Below are 6,539 nucleotides of genomic sequence, written 5' to 3' on the forward strand. Positions count from 1 at the left end.
CTCCAGGCAGTTTTGAAGCAAAATGCGAAACCAATCACATTCCCGTTTTGAGTAGCATAAGAGCGCGACTATTCAACCTGAGAACGGGCATTCTCTTTGTATAATGAAGTATTGCGAGTTTACATAATGAATAAGACGGGTCACAGGTAGATTTTAATTTTAAAGGGTTAAAAATAGTTTTAAATGAGTACAAATTGATGATAGATTTTTAATATTAATTAATATTTATTGTTGTACAATTTTATAATAATAATGTTAAATATATTTCATGTTATATTTAATATTATATGTTAAATTATATGTTATATTATATTATATTATATTATGGGTGGTATTTATAGTCAGGTCTCAAGGCGATGCTCAAGACTGTCTTGGTCAAGATTGTCTTATTCAATCTAGAGCGCCTTAAGATTGGTAGATTTCATAGTTGCAATATAAGATGATCTTCGCGAAGAAATTGTTAGTCAAGGAAATCTTATATGATTTGAGATCATCTTCGCGAAGATATACTTAAGACTGTGCTTATTCTGGAATCGATTATTTCCGTAATATTTCCGTTAGTTCCACCAATGAGAACATTGCCATTTTATGTACTACGTACGATCTTGTGCATTATTAGCCATGACCATCTTTGCTATAACCATACAGTTTGACAGTATCATCGTTCAAAATATAATAAGAAATTGATAGTGAGACGTGAGAGGCATAATTTCTAAAACTCAGTTACGTAGTCATTGTGTTGCGTATTACTTTCTTTTCACCACCACAAAGTAAGTATATTTATATTAAGTATATTTATATTTATGTAAAAATGATTTATTATCCTTATGATTATTTATCCATAGATGCATTTTATATTAGAGATATATTTATAGGATGTCATGTAGCAATAATTCTACCGCAAGTCCCAGTAAGAATAAACATTATACGCCGATGGAAAAAAAAATATTTTTACAAATATTGGATCATTTTAAACATGTTATTGAATTAAAAAAGAGTGATAGTACCACAATAAAAGGAAAAGAAGTAGCGTGGAAAGAAATTTGCAGCAGATATAATCAATCTACCTTAATTTCTCAAGAGGTAGAAATTATTACAATTTTTAAGTTTTGAGCCAATATTTCTACACTTTTATAATTATATTATTTGTTTGCAGAGGAACATACAACAGCTGAAAAAACTGGACAAATATTAAGCAGACTCAAAGAGAAATCATTACAAAAGAAAGACAATCACGAATGGTAACTGGTGGAGGACCAGAAGAACCAGCAGCAAATATTGATCCCGATGTGGCTGTTATTGCACCTCATCTCATGAAAACTGCGCCTGTCTTATTCACAAGTAATATGAGTGAAGAAGAAATTAATGGTATGTATAAAAAAGTATAACTTATAAATAAGGATTGTAGACAAAATATAATTAAAGTTATTAAACTCTTTTATATTAACATTTGATAGTTCTGACGTTTGATTTGTTAAGAATAAAAGGATTAAGGATATTTGTTAAAGATATATAAGAATATTTCGATAAGATCAAATTATGGCCCTCTAAATTTCATTAATTATCAGAAACTATTTCTTAATACATAAAATACTAAATTAAGCTGTATCTTAAATTTTGAACTTTGTTTTCTTCTTGTTTAATGATACATGCAATTCTACTCTTTCATTGTTTGATTGATATACTTTCCTTATATCTCATATATTTAACATTAATATTTATTAACTTGTTATCTATATTTTAGAGAAACGTAAGTTGACCTTTTTGGTCATATCTATAAATGATAATTTCGACTCATTAAATGATGAAGATGATTGGATAAACTTACAAGAAGATACTGTGGGAACTATTCTTTCGCAAGATATTTATTATTTATATTACATATTATTTATATATTTATATTATTATTTATTATTATTATTATTGATATTACATATTAATATATATTATTTTTCTTTGACAACTGCAAGCTACAGTGGCAATACTATTTTCTATTTTTCTTACAGATTTATCTGCTCCTATTCCAAATAACATAAAACAATGTAATAAAGAACTGACAAAGAAAGTTCAAGATACCAAGGAATTAGATTCGTCAAGCAATGACAAAAGTAGCATTTTACGAATAATAAAACGAAAAAACAAAGAAGTAACAGAGTCAGCCACAGAAGAAAATATACGAATAAACCGTATAAAACAAATTATGCAACAAGAGCAACAGGTAGCAAATATTCAATCAAGCCACGAGGAAAGAATGGCTGCTATGAAGGAAGAACATCTCAGAAATTTCAATTGTTTGCAGTTAAAACATTTAAAAGAAACACACGAAGAAAAAATAAAAATCAAAAAAGCAAAACTTAAGATTCTCGAATATGAATTGCAGCAAAAAGAAAATATTGATCCACATGTATAATTATATACAGTCGTTCGAGTTACCATATCCGAGGTTTCGGTAATGCAGATGTTGAAGAAGTTCCAGCTGAATAACATGTTGGTTTCCATCAACGAATTACTGATTCATTACTAGGATTGAAAGATCAAGCGCAGTTTCTACCAACTTTCCTATTGTTCAGGATTTGTTTCGGTTCGAAGAACATATTCCTATATACATGATTGAATTGAAATAAAAACCCTATATGATTGCGAGGGATATTTAGGCTGCGTTCCAAAATTCACTGCCAGTGCTGAAATTCTATAGTATACGTGACATGAACATAGATTTTCAGTACTGGCAGTGAATTTTAGAACGCAGCCTTAGTTGTACGTACCTCGAATGTATAAACACCACGTGATAGAACTTTCAAATTCGAGGTATCTCTAAATGTCTCTCGTAATTATATAAGGTCTTTATTGAAATCAAGTTTTATCAAAATCATATGTTAGCACTGATAAAGACGTATTTTTCGATAAGTTGTTTGTGGAGAAAATTGTGCCAAGTTTATCGAAGGGAAGAATTGTTTGCTCACAGCTCGCTATGAAACTTGAAGATGGTAAAAACTATTTTGTTAATTGCACATTGTTATCTTTCTACAACGATACAACTACGTTACATACACCTTATAAAAGGATAATGTACGAACATATATAGACTGTAATATCATATTTGTTGTCCAAGCGTTTGTTTCCTTTTTACTAGAAAAGTATGGACAAATTGTGCGCATAGCGAATTTTTATTAATAAAAAAGTTTACTTTATTGTTTATTCTCCCGTAAAAATTTGTTATTAAAATTTTTATTTGTTATTATTTTATTAAAAAACGTTTATTATTTAACGTTCATTATTACAGACGTTTATTGAGTTGTTTTTCATTATTTGACGTTCATTGAATTGTAACGTATATAGTTTATGTACAAAAATTCTAAGTTTTGTTAGAACGTCTTAATGAATAATTTATAACATTATTAGCTTATAATATAAATGCATTTAATGGAGTTACGTTATTATAGGTATTTAGTTATTATAGTTAATTTTAGTTTCATTATATTTTTTTTCATGTCTCATAATGTTGGAATAAATAGTATGATGTCAGATGACAGATGTTTTCATGAATAATATTCCGTATTAAAATAAATAAATATACAATATATGCATCTCTCTTATTTGCATACATACATATATTCAAGCACACTCATTCATTTCCTTACATCAATTACATAAGAAATATGGTTGTAAGAAGTACAAAGCAACGAATAACATATTTGTAAGTACTAATCACATATATAGACACACACACACGTGTATGTGTGTGTGTGTTACCATATGCATTTTTTTTGCACTTAAGTATTATCTAAACAATCGTTCAATCAAAGCATTTCGCACCAAAAAATCATCTTTCGGATGCCAGTGAGGCATTAATGGAACTTCGTCGTTTTCATTAATATTTTCTACTTCTTGTTCCCCTTCTTCTTCTTCTTCTTCTAAAGTATCGTTAAAGATTAAAGAAAGATTGTGGAGAACAACATATGCCGTAACAATTGTTGTGGATGTTAATAATTTTGTTTGAAGACCTCGTGACAAGCAGGGAAATCTACGCTTCCAAATTCCAAATGTTCTCTCAACAATTCTTCTTGTTTTCCTATGGATCATGTTGTAACTGTACGAAAAATATATTTACTTATATTTTTATACCACTAATAAGCTACATATATTTACTGATGCCATTTTAATCATATCAATAGTATCTAGTTATGAAATTTGGTCCAAAAAACATGTAATCCGATTAAATAATAATTCATGTTTGCATATAATTATACCATAATACTTTATTTAATTCTACATAACACACATATGAAATAATATTATATACCTATAACAACTTATAAGTTGAACAATGTAGAATTTATTGATCCCCTCAGGGTTACAATTCTGTGCCTTATCTAACGCTCTCTTACCATTTATCTCTAACTTATACTAACGCTTATACTAACGCTTATAACGCTTCTAATTACTTAGACTAATTACTCAACTCAACCTGAAGCTACCCCAACCCCCTCTCCCCAGCTACTCTCCTACACACACACACACCCTCGATATTTCCTATTCTTCCCCTCCCCCTCTCGCCCACCTTTGTGACCTTCGCTTCCGCCGTCCTTCGCGTTCATTCACTTTCCCTATCTCCCTCTCTCATCCCTCACACAATATTTCTCCCCCCCATCCTCCCCTCAACCTCCCTCATCCTTTCCAACCTTCTTAACCATTCCTCCCCTTCCCCTTCCTCCCCCAACACTAACTCCACCATCTCTTGCCAGCTCCCCACATCCCCCCAATCCAAGCACTCCTCCCATACATGTTCCCACGATTCCTCCCTAATCCCACACAATCTACATTTTCTTTCTTCCTCCTCCCTCCAATACCAGTTCCCCCTCATCCCATTTCCTAACCTAAATTTCGTTAACCTTTGCCACCTATTCTCCCCTCACCCCTTCTTTAAGTACCCTGGTATCCCCTCCCCTTTTACCCTCCCATATCACTTATTATACTTTGCCTCCTTTATCCTACACCATCTCTCTAACCTATGCATTTCCCTCTCCTTCTTTATCACTTTCTCAAAACTCCCCTCACCCTTCTCCCTCTCCTCCTCCACTTCCCACAAACTTATTCCTCTCTCCTCAAAAAAATTCTTTCTTTCACCCTCCCATTTCCCTATAACCTTCCCTCTTTTCCATCTCTCTTTTATTTCCTCCGAGCACAACCTTGCTATCCCACTTCCCCTTCCCTCCTCTAACCTTTTCTCAAAACCCCAAGCCCTTATACTCGCCCTTTCCCTTATCCTCTCCCTTTGCAGCTCCTCCCTCAATAGATATCGTGGCGTCCCCCATTCCACCCCTAAAACCCACCTCATATACCTATCCTGCAACATCTCCATTCCCTCCCTCCCTTTCCATCCCCAAACCTCCACCCCATACCCCATCACTGACCACACTAACCTATCAAATAACCATATGCTCCTCCCCCAATCCCCCTTAAATCTTCTCTTCCCTATTCCCCTTACCTGTCCCATTACTGACGCTCCTCTTCTTACTCTTTCCTTCACATATTCCTCCTGTCCCCCATTCTTCTGCAGCGTATATCCCAAATATCTATATCTCTTCACCTCCTCAATTTTGTTCCCCTTCCACCTCCAACTCACACTTTTCTCCCTCCCTCCCCCCTTCCTAAACCTCATAATCTTCGATTTTTCCACATTCATTTCTAATCCCTTCCTATCCAAATATTTCACTAATCTCTCTATCAAACATTTCATCTCCCCCTCTTCCTCTGCCAAAATCACTATGTCATCCGCATACGCTAACGAAAATATCTTTCCTCCCCCACCTCCCCCCTCCCCCCTTCCCCTCCCCAACTCCTCCTCCAGATCCGCCAAATATAAGTTAAATAAGTGCGGGCTTAACGGGCACCCTTGTCTCACCCCCCTCGCTGTCCAAAAACATTCTCCTTCCACCCCACCTACTCTCACTCTATTCTTCGTCTCTCTTACCACTTCCTCACATCTTCCTACCAACCCTTCCCTTAACCCCCTCTCCCTCAAAGTCTCTATCAACTTCCCTCTATCAATCATATCAAACGCTGCCCTCAAGTCTACAAATAATGCAACCAAAACCCCCCCCTTTCCTTTCTATCCTTTTATTTATTAAATAATTGAGTAAAAAAATGTTATCTATCGTTCCCATTCCCCTTCTGAATCCCGTCTGGTTCTGCGGCACCAGTCCCTTCTTTTCAATTTCATCCCTTAATCTCCCTGCCAAAACCGCATATATCTTATACAGGGTCGGTGTCAATGTCATCCCCCTGTAATCCTCCACCTTATCCCCTACCCCTTTCTTCAACACCGGCACTATTATTCCTTCCCTCCATTCCTCAATCCAACCTTCTCCTTTTCACACCTTACTACACATGCTCCATATCCACTCCTCCATCCCCTCTCCTCCATACCTCCATACCTCCCGCGGAATCCTATCCCCTCCCGCCGCTTTCCCATCCTTTATCCCCTTTATCGCTTCTCTTATTTCCTCCCTCCTCAAATCCTCCTCCCCATCCTCCCT

The 6,539-nt window shown here is 34.9% G+C and overlaps 2 pseudogenes; one reads left to right on the plus strand and one right to left on the minus strand.

The window, feature by feature from the left end:
- Positions 1 to 626: 626 nt before the first annotated feature.
- Positions 627 to 2,524, plus strand: LOC116853009 (annotated as a pseudogene).
- A 1,256-nt stretch (positions 2,525 to 3,780) lies between these two features.
- LOC116853010 overlaps positions 3,781 to 6,539 on the minus strand; it is a 9,352-nt pseudogene continuing 6,593 nt past the window's right edge.

Source organism: Odontomachus brunneus, unplaced genomic scaffold (genome assembly GCF_010583005.1).
Source record: "Odontomachus brunneus isolate Ranch 3 - 2012 unplaced genomic scaffold, Obru_v1 Obru_scaffold_267, whole genome shotgun sequence".
NCBI lineage: Eukaryota > Metazoa > Arthropoda > Insecta > Hymenoptera > Formicidae > Odontomachus > Odontomachus brunneus.